This window comes from Scyliorhinus torazame, chromosome 4 (assembly GCF_047496885.1).
Source record: "Scyliorhinus torazame isolate Kashiwa2021f chromosome 4, sScyTor2.1, whole genome shotgun sequence".
NCBI classification, from domain to species: domain Eukaryota; kingdom Metazoa; phylum Chordata; class Chondrichthyes; order Carcharhiniformes; family Scyliorhinidae; genus Scyliorhinus; species Scyliorhinus torazame.
In genome coordinates, this window is record NC_092710.1 from 193,305,427 (window position 1) to 193,320,125 (window position 14,699).

The following is a 14,699-nucleotide window of genomic DNA, read 5'->3' on the forward strand; positions in this document are numbered from 1 at the left end:
CCGAGAGAGTTGGCAATACTTGCATGATAGGTAATTATTAAATTGGCGAGAGAAAATCATGTGTGGTCCACTCCAGAATAAGTGCACTTTTAGTGTTGAGATAAGTCTTAATTACAGCCAAACAACGTATCTGGCCTTGAAAATTAACTTTTACACATACGGAGCCTCATTCTTCTAGATTTTAATTATTGGGAGATTTTCAAAAACATTTTTTTTGTTGTCGACATTTTCTGACTCTTTTATCTTAATATTGTCATTTTTCCTTCCCCCTTAGCTCACTTTCTGTAAATAACTTGACTTTAAGTTATGTCCCCAAACTTACATTTCCTGGTTCAGGCTCTAAATGTTTTTGCGGTATTACTTGTGGGTTAGGAGGAGCAAGACTTTCTCCGGCCCAACATGCTTACTCAGGAACATGCCCTCCCCAACCCTCCATGATCTTCTCCCAAAACACACCCATAAGTGACCATCCCTAGCACCAACACCCCCCTTGCAATATCAACCCTTCCTCCACTTGGTGATTGATGCCCCATGGTCAATGAACACCCTCCCTTTCCCACGCTCTTCTGGCCCCCCTCAGTAATCACTGGTTCCCTATCACTGATGTTGTACTCCTTATAGCCTGCCAGTGAAGGAAGAGACCAATTTTCTTTCCTTGGTATAAATTTATTCACAGAGTGAATGATTAAAGACATATATTTCCGAGCTTGACTCACCCCATGTTAGTATGTGCCTCTTTAAATGTACTCGAGTCACCATCCAGTCAATGCCCTCTACCTATGTATACTTAATCTCAATTGCTACAATTAACAACTGACTCCAATGTGATCTCTGATCCCCGTCACCCGATCCCTCTCAGATCACTGACCCCCATCGCCCAATCCCTCCTCAATAACTGAACCCTCATCACCTGATTCCCCCCCCCCCCCCCCCCCCACTGTGATCACTGATCGTCGTCACCTAATCACCCTCTGATCGTTGATTCTCCCATCTCCCGATCCCTCCATGATCACTGGCCACCCCTGTTAATACTGAACCCTTCCATCTCTCCTCTTCCCCCAGCAACATCTCTCCACACCCAATCTCTGACCACCAACCCTGTGATCGTCGACAACCCTGTTAACATCCTTGACCCTCCCAACCACATCCTACATCTCCCTATGATCCATGATCTCTACTCTTAAAAACTCCTAAACTTCCCTACTCTTGGGCTGTGGCCTTCTGCTGCAGGACGTCCCTGCTCATTAGGTAGCCCAACATGGGTGACCAGATGTCCCGGTTTTTCATTAAATGTCCTGGTGTCCTGACAGTTTTCTCCAAATTGCTCAAATGTCCCAGTTTTCGGTTCCCTTGAATCCCCTTCCGTTTAAACCACTGTTCAGGTTTCATTTACTCTTGGAAAACCAGAAAAAAAGCCTCTCACAATGTGCTGCACCCTGGGAAATTGGCATGCTGCCACTTCCTGACCATTAAGCTGGGATACTCCTGTGTGCACATAAATATTTCTCAGCAGCATCCAGAGCAGGGGTAGATCAGACTCTGGATTATGACAGCAGATGGCAGCAGTGTCCACCAATCACAAGCCGTACTTGAAAGAGACGGCCAAAGATTGACAGCAGTGTCCACCAATCGGAAGCCATACTTGAAGAGGCGGGCAAGTCTAACTCCACGCTTGCTTCGACACAGGTCTCTGTCCAATCCACAACTCTCTCTAGTCTTAGGTCATGTATTTCTTTATATCGCGCTGTGGGTGTGACTGTTCCCCCATTAACCCTTACCATCTCAGGCACCCTTATGTTACACTAACCTCCCCCCCATCTCCAAAACCCCATTACAGTGACTATCAGGCTTGTGTGTCTCAATGGTATTCTTCACAGTTGCTTGCCCTGTTTGTGTATGTCCCAAATCCTTGCAGAGGGTCCCATACCCATGTTTCAGAACATAGAACATACAGTGCAGAAGGAGGCCATTTGGCCCATCGAGTCTGCACCGACCCACTTAAGCCCTCACTTCCACCCTAACCCCATAACCCAATAACCCCTCCTAATCTTTTTGGACACTAAGGGCAATTTATCATGGCCAATTCACCTAACCTGCACGTCTTTGGACTGTTGGAGGAAACCGAAGCACCCGGAGGAAACTCACGCAGACACGGGGAGAACGTGCAGACTCCGCACAGGCAGTGACCCTGCAGGAAATCGAACCTGAGACCCTGGTGCTGTGAGGCCACAGTGCTAGCCACGTGTGCTACCATGCTGCCCATGTTTTGGATTACTGTGCCACAAGTTCCAATGCAAAAGCCCACACAGAGTTTAAGGTCAATTGTGTATGAATCGAACAGCTGGCAGTTCGTTCACTGCTGACCACAAAATCCAGGTCATTTAAAGTAAAGAGGGAACTGTGCAGAGCTCCATTTTTCTCTCAGCAGGATTTTTCACAAGTGCTTAAAGTGTAACATGACTCTGCCGGCCCCAAGTCCCTCTGTAAATCTCTAAGTACATTTGTACATCTGTTGAATAACTGAACTATCTTGGTTTACTGTTTCAGGATTACTGCTTTTAATATATGAGTGGTGTAACTGTAATCCTTCTCAACTCCAGTCCCACAATGGCGTTAAAGCAGTTTGCGTCTGATACTTTCTGAAGCATGGTTCCGTTCAGAAGAAAATATAATACGTTACAAGATACGGTCATTGCGATACAAGTTGTTTCAGATCCATGTTATGAATGGTGTTTATGAAACACATACTACTCGGAAAGGCTTACTTGTCATTTCTGATCCTTCAAAGTTAAAACTACAACATAATTGACTGTAATAGTCACTTAGAGACCAATTCCTAGTGGCTGTTGAAGGTGACCTTTTGAACAGGTCTTCTTTGGAACCCAGATATAGAATTGCCGTTCAATATGTCCATTACATCTACTTTCTAAAATGATTTTTGTAATGATATTGAGTGCAGAGATTTCCTTTTAAGCATTAATAATGGCTGTTAGCAACCCACTAATTAAGTGCCGTATGATGCATATTTCTTATTCTGGCTGCAGCTATTTTATAGAGATGCCTGGTGCTGAGAGGACTGACTGTACATCCGCAGAACCTGGATCAGATACCAAAGGGGCATTATCTCACTATCGCTTTCAGATTTTGGAGCAACAAACCATAAACTGGCACTTTACTGCAGTGTAGACCTATTCCTTCCTCAATCTCAGTCTTGGGGTTCTGGCAGGGCTGCAAGGGGAGAACAAACAACAGCTTAACTGTGTATTGTGCTGTTCATGTAGAGAAAATGTCACGGTTGTGACAACTGAGCACAGGATTGCCACCTTGTTGTAGTGGAATGCCTCTATTCCCTGGTGGGAAGCCAATGAGAAAGGATTGTGCCTTTTGTGCACCTACAGACCCTCTGTTCTGAAGATTGGCTGAAAGCCCCGTCCCGAATGCCATCAACACCAGACAATCAATGTAAGAGCACCTTTTAATTACAACCATTGCAAGTAAAAGCAGTTGAATAATTTGTTGGGATTGGAGCTGCGGAATTAACATTGCAGGGCACAGCACCTTCCAGCGTAGATAAGTAACTGCACACTTAAATCTTGAGTATATTCGGTTGTTTGAAAGTCGTAAATCCTAACATGTGTTCTGGCCACTGAACCTTCCCTGATTTCTATAGCAGGATGCAGAAATGTCAGCCTGTGTAGCTGGGTTCATTGCTCAGCTCTTCTGTGTCCAGAAGGAAGGAATGATGCCTATGGCATTTATATTTGCTGCCAACATTGCTGTTCTTGAAGAACAGAACAATAGCAGCATAAGAAGGTTCTCCGCTGCAATGGGGCACCATAGACATCTATTTAAGTCATTGCATTGCTTTAAAAGCCAAAGATGCTGGTAACGTTGTGTAATTTCAAGAAGGAATTAGTTTTAGTTTTGGGGCTAAAGGGATCAAGGGATATGGAGGGAAGGCGGGATCAGGGTATTGGACTTGATAATCAGCCATGATCCTAATGAATGGCGGAGCAGGCTCGAGGGGCTGAATGGCCTCCTCCTGCTTTTATTTTCTATGTATGTTTCTATGTATGTTGTAACATAAAGGAGCCATTGGACAGGTGGTGAAATTACTATACTCAGCACCTGGCTGGTTAATAGGACCAAATGAAAATCAACCCCCAAATTTCAGGGGGCCTGGTCTGTTTCTTCCCCTGTCTCCCTCAGAATCCTTGCGCATATCCTGAAGCATCCCAGCACTTAGTTGTCCTTTGCTGAACTCATTTTTGAATTATTTCCTTTTATTTATTATAGTATCCGTCGTTTTGCTCTTAATCAACTCTTGCTCTTGCCAAATTAGGTGCCACATCTGCCCATAGGTCACCATGTGAGGGTAGTAAACAGAAAAGAAGCACAGCCAGCTGATGGAAGACATCCAAACCTTCCTCCAAGAGGTACAACAGTATCCTTACGTTTCCAGGTCTTTCTTTCACCAAGCTGGGTGCCAACCAGTCAAATTACCTCCAGGAGGGTAAAACTGGCTTTGATCCCCAGGACTGGCCAACAGTGCAGAAAGTAGTGAAAACACTTCATGAGGACAGAGGAGTTTACTTGGCTCCACTGTCACCCATTCCACCCCACCCAAACTGGGAAGCACCATGCTCCTTACCCTAAAACAACACAAACACAACTAGCCCTTCATGGTGCATTCGACTCCCCTCCTAATTGCCTTGCCTAATCAGAAAATACCTTTCGTGACTCGAACATCCTCAAACCCCACAATGCAGAATTAATCTCTCTCTTCATAGCTGAAAGCCTTACTGTCATACACAATCTACTGACTTTTAATGGCAGAGACTACAGATACCCTTGCAGGATGAGCTTGATCACTGCCAATCCATGGCAGTAACTATGTGGAGCATTAACCCAATATCTTCTTCCAGGAGACTATTTGTGCTTGCACTCCTGTATCCCTGCTGCCATGGGTCAGCCCAAACTGCTGTTGCCCACACTGAGAAGGTGCGGTCCAAAGCCCAGCAATAGCTCTGCCAGTAAAAGTCAGCAGATTGATGCCACGTTAGGTATGAATGGGATTGATAGAGACTGTTGGTAAATGGAAATGTGGTGAATTGAGCAGCGGCTGAGGCTACTGGTGTATCTGATAGGAATGTGAAGAGCATTCACTGACTTTGACCACTAATGCAAGGCCATTGAATTTTTTGCAGCACTGGACCTGGATCCTCAGGGTTGCCTGCAACTTCCGTCTACTCTCACTGCCCTCACAGTGTTTCTCTGGAGCTGTCAGGAGATCATCTTTCCTCCTCTCTACTTCATGCAGCAATGTCTCCAGGGCAGTAACTGAGAACCTTGGAGTATGTTCTCTCCCCTGTAGTGCCATTAGTCAACTTCTTGCAGCTCCGACACTCTTCCCCAGCCACTTCCAGGAACTGCTGCAGCCAGAATGCCCTTCCACATTAAGAGATGCAGGCTGACTTTAAGTGGTGTTAGCCTTGTGCGAACTTGGTCTCCCCACCAAAGTGTGCGGCCACTCAACAGTACACTGACCACTGAGCTGCATGCTACAATCATTTAAATTGCAAGAAACATGAAGTTTGTGTTCTGTCTGCACAAGAAGCAATGGGGTATGGGCGAATTGTGCAGCTATTTTCAAGGGCTGTTCAGTTTTTCCCCCATTATTTCATCTCTGTCTGTCTACAAAAATCCACACCATTTATTGTTGGGAAGATCTATTAGTCTGAGCTCATTAAACATTCATCTTACCCACTGATGGGGATGTTGTGATGTGGTTTAATATTTTTCTGATTAGCAGGAGTAGTTTTATGTTAAAGTGAAGTAAATGATTTTTGATTATGACTGTACCTTTGTTCGCTTGCTATATGCAAAATAGCATAGCTTAACAATTTGTGTCTGGCCACTTTTTGCTAAATTGTTTTCAGTCCGCCCACTGAAATATTGTAGAAGGTTTTGAAAAAGATCACAGGAAGGCACTTTTGTTACACCCACAGATCACATATTTTGCGATTAGATATTGTGCAGAACAGGAACACTGCAGGATGTAAGACACAGGAATGACTTACAGCATGTATCTCAAGAGAATGTTTATGAGCTGAAACATATGAGGCTTTCCAATTGTACAGTTATGCCTACTTTAATAATGATCTGTTAGCCTGACTGTTTCATGCCAAAGCACTAATCATCCATGAAAACGTGATTATTGAGAATGGAATAGAGATTGAGAAAGACACCAACTTCTACAGGTGACTTGGAAGTGGCAGCTGTCAGTCAAAGTAGTTGTCTGAATAAATGTTAATTACAACAGCAGGAAGCCAATTTAGCAGTTGTAACATGGGTGTGAATCATCAGCTATATACTCGATAAAAGTACACAATCTTTTCTCATGTATAGAATAGATTTGTGAACCGAGTACGACATTGGAATTTTGTTTCAAAAGGAAATTGGGTGCAGGGAAGGAGGTGATGCTGCTTTTTACTCTTTTTGTTTTTTCAGTAGTTGTTGAGTGTTTTTTTGATCGCAAGCTGGGTGACTAACTAGATAGAACATTATGTACCTGTGTAAAAGGTGATTTCATGTAAAAGTCAGCCCATGATATTTGGCAGAAAAAACCCCCATAATTTTTCTGAAAGTCAACCTTTTAAATTCCAAATTTCCTTTCCTTAGACCCATGGTCTGGAACAGGACCCTCCCCTCTGTGTGATTCTGCCCAAACCTGTACAAAGAGCTGTTGTTAAATGAATCCCAATGTGACCAGCTCTGTTTCTGGTTAGATCTCACGAGGCGTAACAGCTGTCTCCCGGCATCTACCGCTGGCGTCCTGCCTCATTTCGGGCGCAAAGTGGCCGGTAGATCACACCCAGAAAGTTAGCATGCAGTGCAGGAGCCAACAGGAAGGCAAATAGCATTTTGGATTTTATTGTCAGGGGACTGGAGTACAAGAATAAGGAAGTCTTGCTCCACTTGTACAGACAATGGTGGGAACACACCTGGAGCATTACGCGCAGTTATGTTCTCCATGTTTAAGAAAGAATATATGGGAGGTAGTAACACATGTTTGCTAATTTGGTCATTGGGATGAGAGGGTTTTCCGATGATGGGAGGATGAGTAAATTGAGTCTATGTTCTCTGGAGTTTCTAAGAATTAGAGGTGATGTCATTGAAACATGCAGGACCCTGAAGGGGTTTGACACGGTAGAGAACAAACGGTTGTTTCCCTGGCTGGAGACTCCGGAACAAGTGGCACTGTCTGAGGATAAAGGATCGATCATTTAGGACTGAGGGAGAAGAAGTTCTTCAGTCAAAGGGTTGTGAATCTTTGGAATTCTTTAGCCCAGAGGGTTGTGGATACTCCATTGCTGAATATATTTAAGGCTGAGGTAGACAGAGTTTTGGTCTCTCAGGGAATCAGCGGATTTGGGGAGTGGGCAGAAAATTGGAATTAAGCCAGAGGTCAACCATGATTATCTTGAATGTTGGAGCAAGCTTATGAGGCCATATAGTCTATTCCCGCTCCTATTTTGTATGTTCTTATGTTTTAAGGTGACTGTCTCACCTAAAACAAAATCAAAATCCTACACTTTATGGAAATCTAAAATAAAAATGGTAAATGCTGGATATATTCAGGAGGTCACTGTTACATCTGGCAAAACCAACTCAAGAACTGACTCTGGATGTGTGGATGATTCTGTTGTAACAGATTCTGTAGTAGGTTTAAAACCTGCTTAGGCGTGCTGACCAGGGATCTATCGGGGTTATGGCATGTACCGGCCTCCCAGGGAATCCCCAGCCGGGTGCCGTTCGGTACTGGTCCACACAAATGAGACCAGGTGGAATGGCACCCTGAGTGTAATCTGGGCCATCGGAGGCCCCTGGGTGGTCAGGGACAGGGCAGGGTGGCCACCTGACTCTCCCCTTGAACTTGGGCACCTTGGCACTGCCTGGCTGGCACCTTTGCACTGCCACCCTGGCACTGCCAAGATGCCTGGGTGGCACTGCAAAGTTGGCAGGAGCACTGCCTGGGTGCCAAGGGGCAGGGCCTGAGTGGGGCCTTGCCCATGAAAGGAAGGTGGAGGGGGTGTATGAAGGGGTGTGTGTGCAGGGTGGGTATGAAGGGGCATCTGGAAAGTTGAGGTGGTGAAGGGTGGGTCCTGGAAGGGAGGGCCCTAAAGGGGGCGTGGGAAAGCCTGAAAACGGGGCTCTCAGTGACCTCATAGTGGGTTATAATCATTTGGGCGGGGGGTAATGCCCATGTGTGTCTGGGGTGACTTTGCCCATGGGTGAGGGTGGGGGAGACCCACAAATCCACTTAGAGATTGGGCATCCATTCAAAATGCTGGCCCGATCTCTGAGGAGCAGGTCTGGCCAGCGAGATCAGCTTCCCAGTGATGACAATAATTCTAAGTGTGGGCTTGACTGGAGCAAAAGGTTCCTTTTACGTGGCCCAAAAATGATGGTCGATCAATAGAATAAATTGATGACCAAATAAATAATGGTGGAACCTTTGAATACCAAAACTAATGCTGAGAGCTTCTTTCTCAAATTGAGCATAGTTGCCCTTCACCTGAAGGCATTATATGCAAAATAACTGCTCCAATACCATAGGGTGATGGGTTGCAAGCAAGATGCAGCTTCAATTTTGGATTATAATGAGCCAATAATTCCAACTCCTGTAAAATCTTTTTGAGATTTTGGTCAGCATCCTCACAATGTTTCATCCAGAGCAAAGCTTGTATGTTACAAAGCAACACGTGTAAAGGTTTCAGCCTTGTTGCTCGGTGCAAAATGAGCTTTCCAGAGGAATTTAATAATCCTCAAAATTATCTTAACTGAGTCATGTTCTGCGGTCATGGAGCATCCAGGATCTCCGACATCTTCTTCGGCCTGTCTAGGTCGATGATGTGTCCAGGTTAGTTAATAGAAGATTTGAAAAATTCGCATTTCTCTTTCTTGACCCTGAGATTATTTAGTTGCAGCCTTGCAAGAGTAGCTGCCAGGTTCTTCACATGCTCTTTATTGTTCAAACCTATAATCAAAATGTCATCCAGGTAGCATTGTATACCCAATAGCCCACTCAAGATCTGATCCATGTATCGTTGGAAGAGAGCTGATGCTGATGTTATCCCGAATAGAAGACTCCAATACAGAAACAGACCCTTGTGTGTTGCTATGGCCAGTAACGGTTAAGACTAAATTGCTACGTTCATTTGCAGATAGGCTTCGGAGGGATCAATTTTGCAAACTTCTTGGCCACATGAGTGACCTGCAAAAAGATCTTAAATAAGTGGTAGAGGGTACTGATCACACAATACTGGTCTGATAATCATTTTGAAATCCTCATAGATTCGTACTAAACCATCCTTCTTTAAAACTGGTACAATTGGGCTGCTCAATTGTTGGTGGTAACACTCAATGGATCCTGTCCTCACGTCCACTTTGGGTTGAATAACATAGAGTACGGTATGTGCTTTCAAACACTTAGACATGCTGTCTGGCTTTATCTTGAGTTTTGCTTCGACCCCAGTCATGGATTCAAGTGACTCCTTTGCATACGTTCTCAGAAGTGGTGGAAGATCATTCATTGCACCTACAAGTTGGTTCATGATGGCCAGTTTAGGTTCATCTTCCTTAACCAAGATCTTCCAAACAATGTTGGAAAGTTCCTTTAATCAATGGATCAACTCCACTTTCTGCTCATTAACTTCCACAGTCACCTTGATGAAGCTCTTCAGTGGCATAACCTCCTCAGTATATGTCCTCACAACCACATCAGATGGTTGCAATGGCAGATACTTAAATTTCTGGCTGTATATCAATTCTGGTATAAGTGATACTGCAGTGCCTGATTGAGAAACTGAAACTAAATTGAAGCAAGAAGCTTTTAGCAGGAGAGCAGAAATTTTTGAAGCATTGTAAATAAAGCTCCTGTATGTACATAAAAACTGGTATCATCTCCGCATATTTCCAAGGCACAAATCCAAACACACTGTACTTCCTTAAAGCCTGTTGCCTCTCTAACCTTTTCTAGTTCTGACAAGAGCACACTGACCTTGTAACATGAAATCTGTTTTTCTCTCCACAAATGCTGCCTGACCTGCTTGAGTAGTTCAAACATTTTCTGTTTTTGTCTCATCTATCAGTTTGCTATCAGTTCCCCAAAACTCTTGCATTAATAAGGGTAAATGAACCACGTAAGGGGCACCACGGTAACATAGTGGTTAGCACTGTGGTTTCACAGCGCCAGGGTCCCAGGTTCAATTCCCTGCTGGATCACTGACTGTGCGGAGTCTGCACGTTCTACACGTGTCTTCGTGGGTTTCCTCCGGGTGCTCCGGTTTCCTCCCACAGTCCAAAGATGTGCAGGTTAGGTGGATTGGCCATGATAAATTGCCCTTAGTGTCCAAAAAGGTTAGGAGGGATTATTGTGTTCCGCGGATAGGGTGGAAGTGAGGGCTTAAGTGGGTTGGTGCACACTCGATTGGCCAAATGGCCTCCTTCTGCACTGTATGTTCTATGTTCCATGTTCTATGTTCTATTTGTTAAGCTGATTTATATACACATCTGGGGTGAAATTCTCCGGAAACGGGGCGATGTCCGCCGACTGGCGCCCAAAGCGGCCCCAATCAGACGGGCATCGCGCCGCAAAGGTGCGGAATGCTCCGCATCTTTGGGGGCTGAGCCCCAACATTGAGGGGCTAGGCCGACGCCGGAGGAATTTTCGCCCCGCCAGCTGGCGGAAACGGCCTTTGTTGCCCCGCCAGCCGGCGCGGAAATGACATCTCCGGGCGGCGCATGCGCGGGAGCGTCAGCGGCCGCTGACAGTTTCCCACGCATGCGCAGTGGAGGGAGTCTCTTCCACCTCCGCCATGGTGGAGACCGTGGCGGAGGCAGAAGGGAAAGAGTGCCCCCACGGCACAGGCCCGCCCGCGGATCGGTGGGCCCCGATCGCGGGCCAGGCCACCGTGGGGGCACTCCCCGGGGTCAAATCGATCCGCGCCCCCCCCCCCCCAGGACCCCGGAGCCCGCCCACGCCGCCTTGTCCCGCCGGTAAGGTAGGTGATTTAATTTACGCCGGCGGGACAGGCAATTTATCGGCGGGACTTCGGCCCACCCGGACCGGAGAATCGAGCGGGGGGTCGAAGAATGTCGCCCCTGATACTTTTCGATTGTACCATTTTCAGATTCATAAAATTAAAATTTTTCCCATTATTGTAAATGTGTGTAATCACAGCAAATGCAAATGTATGTTTCAGGTACAGCTGGTAGAACCCAAGAGACCTAGCATTAGTAAGGAGAAACTGATGGAGTGATCTGGCCTCCAGAGAAAAGCAACAGTATTTTGAAAAGGTTCTGACTGGTTGCCCCTGACTGCTCTGATGAATTTGAAAGGTGCTGATGGCAGTAAAAAAATCAGTGTTGCTATTGCCTAGTGTTCAATTGTTCTGTGTTTGATTATGTGAGCTATTTACTATTGATGCTCACTGTGCTTGATTAATTAAGCCTGGGTGTGGACTCTGAGCAAAGTAAATAAACTTTAGAAAGAACTAGAAGCTAGTGCTGAAACATGGACTAGACATTATTAAGTAAATAAAACCTGTTCCACCTATATAAGCTGGTGTGTTATCTCTGCTTCCAACTGAGGTACAAAATAGACAACATTAATTGACATTAGTAAAGTTTGTCTGGGAAGAACCAAGTTAAATCTTCTCTTAACCTATTATGCATGACATCCAACATTTATTAAATCTCAATCACAAAAAAGAGTAGAAGCAGTCTATAAATTAAAATAATGTAACTCCGGTAAATCCTAAGAGTTACGCTTATTCCTGAATTCTAATATCGCTATAATCGTAGCCAACAGTCATTTTGAAATGACAGAAAACCAAAACATCAGCCACTTTACATTTTTGGTCATCATTTATTAATACAGATTAGAGTAAATACATTCAATACGCTGATTAGAATCACAGTCTTCCCTAAGCATCTAATTTATATGGATATAAAATCTGTCAATGTAGAAAAAATGCATTTTGGCATAAACTACAGTTTGTTACTCGTTTTTTCACGGGATGTGGGCATCGCTGGCTAGATCAGCACTTTCTTGCCCATCTGTAATTGTCCTTCAGAAGGCTGTGGTGAGCTGCCATCTCGAACCGCTGCAGTCCATGTGGAGTAGGTGTACCCATAGTGCCGTTAGAGAGGGAGCTCCACAATTTTGACCTAACAGCAACAAAGGAACAGAGATATATTTCAAAGTTAGGATAATGTGTAGCTTGGAGGGGGACTTGCAGGTGGTGATGTTCCCATGCATCTGCTGCCCTTGTCTTTCTAGATGGTAGAGGTTGTGGTTTTGGATAGTGCTGTCGAAGGAACCTTGGTGAGTTGGTACAGTGCATCTTGCAGATAGTACAGATACTGCCTCTGTACGTTGGTGGTGGAAGGAGTGGATGGCGGAGCTGGTGGAAGGGGTGCCAATCAAGTGGGCTGCTTTGTCCTGAATGGTGTTGAGCTTTGAGTGCTGTTGGAGCTGCACTCATCCAGGCAGGTGGAGACTATTCCGCCACACTCCTGGCTTGTGCCTTGTAGACAAACGTTGGGATGTAAGTGGATGCATTATTCACCAAACATTTCCCAGCCTCTGACATGATTTTGTAGCCAGAGTGGCTTCCAGTTCAGTTTCTGGTCAATGGTAACCTCCAGTAGGTTGATAGGACCAACAAGACCAGGACAATTTCCAATCTTGGGCTGATAAGTGCCAAGTAATGTTTACACCATTTGCTAATGATCAAGAGTAGATTGATGGGGCTTTGGGGTGATTGGATTTATCCTGCTTTTTGGGAACAGTACATACCTGGCCAACTTTCCACATTGATGGGCTGATCCAAGTGTTGTATCTATCCTGGAATAGGCTGGCTAAGGGCACAGCTAGTTCTGGAGCACAAGTCTTCATAGGATTCCTAAAATATTGTCAGGACCCAGAGCCTTTGCAGTCTCCAGTGCCTTTAGCCATTTCTTGATATTAAGTGGTGTGAATTGAATTGGCTGAAGACTAGCACCTGTAATGCTGGAAGCTCCAGAGAAGGCCGAGATGGATTATGCACCCAGCACTTAGATTGTTTCAAATGTTGCCTTGTCTTTTGCACTTATGTGCTGGCTCCCCCATCATTGAAGATGGGGATGTTTGTGGAGCCTCCTCCAATAAATGTTTAATTTTCTACCACCATTTCCAACTGGATGTGGCAGGACTGCAGAGCTTATATATGATCCGTTGGTTGTGGGATCACGTAGCTTTGTCTATCACATGCTGCTTATGCTGTTTGGCAATTAAGTAGCCCTGTGGTGCCTGGTACCACATTTTTAGGTATCCTGGTGCTGCTCCTGGCATGGCCTCCTGTACTCTTCCCTGGCTTGATGGTAATGGAGATGGAGAGGGGGGGGGGGGGGGGGCGGGGGGGGGGGGGGGGTGGGAGGGTGAGATCAAGTAGGTTCTTCCCTCTTGTTGATTCCTTTACCACCCGCCTTTAGTATTCAATATTGGTGCTACTGAGCCATTCTTGATGACGGACATTGAAGTGCGCCCACCCAGAGTACATTCTGTACTACCCTCCGTGCTTCTTCCAAGTAATTAATCAGCTGATGGGGTGGGGGGGGGGGGTTGGAATTGTCGGTTATAATTAGCAAAGGTTCCCTTGCCCATATTTGAACTGATGCCTTGAGACTACATGCGGTCCAAAGTTGATATTGAGTACTCCCAGAGCAACTCTCTCCCAACTGCCACCTCAACTGAATTTGCCCTATCCAGAGATGGTGATGGTGGTAGCTGATACATTATCTGTAAGGTATGTCACTTTTTTCTGACAATGGTTTCATGGTCACTATTATCAAGACTAGCTTTTTAAATTCCACATTTATTAACTAAGATTAAGTTCTACCAGCTGCCTGAGCAGGATTTGAACCCGCGTCCCCAGTCATGGGCCTGGGCCTCTGGATTAGCAGACATTACCACTACACCACCATCTCCCCCAAATGCATTATATTTAAAGTGCATAACCTGCAATGCAAAATTGCTAGAGGTATTTTGTAATAGAAATTAGACCACTGTACTGATACGTTTCTTACTTTGAAAGTACTTGCCTCTCATTGACAACCTTCTAATTTGAGACTGGGTTTCTGTGGTATCTTAATTCCACTGAGAATAGCTGAACAAGAGCATTAAATGATTTCTCCATGCAGGTTGGTAGAACACCCAACAAAAAAAGGCATTTTTTATTGATCATTTTTGTACGGCAGTTTTGTTGAGGTTTAAATGTGTTATATAATTTTAAAATGTAAATCTCTCTGTGATATCTATTTTGAGTACCGGCAATTACAGTGAGAAAACTGTGAGATTCACTTGTTTGATGCTGGCAGTTCTGAATTACAATGAGCTCATTGTATGTCCTGGGAATACTTGGGAAAAAAATTACTATATAGGAAAAGGCTAATGGCTATTGCAGTCTGTTTATAACTGCGAGTTGGTTTTTCTCATTTTTAACTTGAAGCAAGGAAAATCTTTATTTGATGAGTCATCACACCTGAATTACAAATCAGTTTGTCCCACTGAAGACTCGCATCCTCTAAAGCAGCTTTCTCAGAAATACTACACAACAGCAGAATCCCTATTGATGCCATTACACAGATTCCTC

The 14,699-nt window shown here is 44.9% G+C and overlaps 1 long non-coding RNA gene across 1 annotated transcript in view; it reads left to right on the top strand.

The window, feature by feature from the left end:
* The window catches only part of LOC140410666 (uncharacterized), a 28,499-nt gene extending 22,731 nt beyond the window's left edge, over nucleotides 1–5,768 (top strand). Inside the window, exons 4-5 of the long non-coding RNA XR_011940705.1 lie at nucleotides 4,343–4,436; nucleotides 5,208–5,768. This is a non-coding gene — a long non-coding RNA (uncharacterized lncRNA). The remainder of the gene's footprint in view (nucleotides 1–4,342; nucleotides 4,437–5,207) is intronic.
* The last annotated feature ends 8,931 nt before the right edge of the window (nucleotides 5,769–14,699 follow it).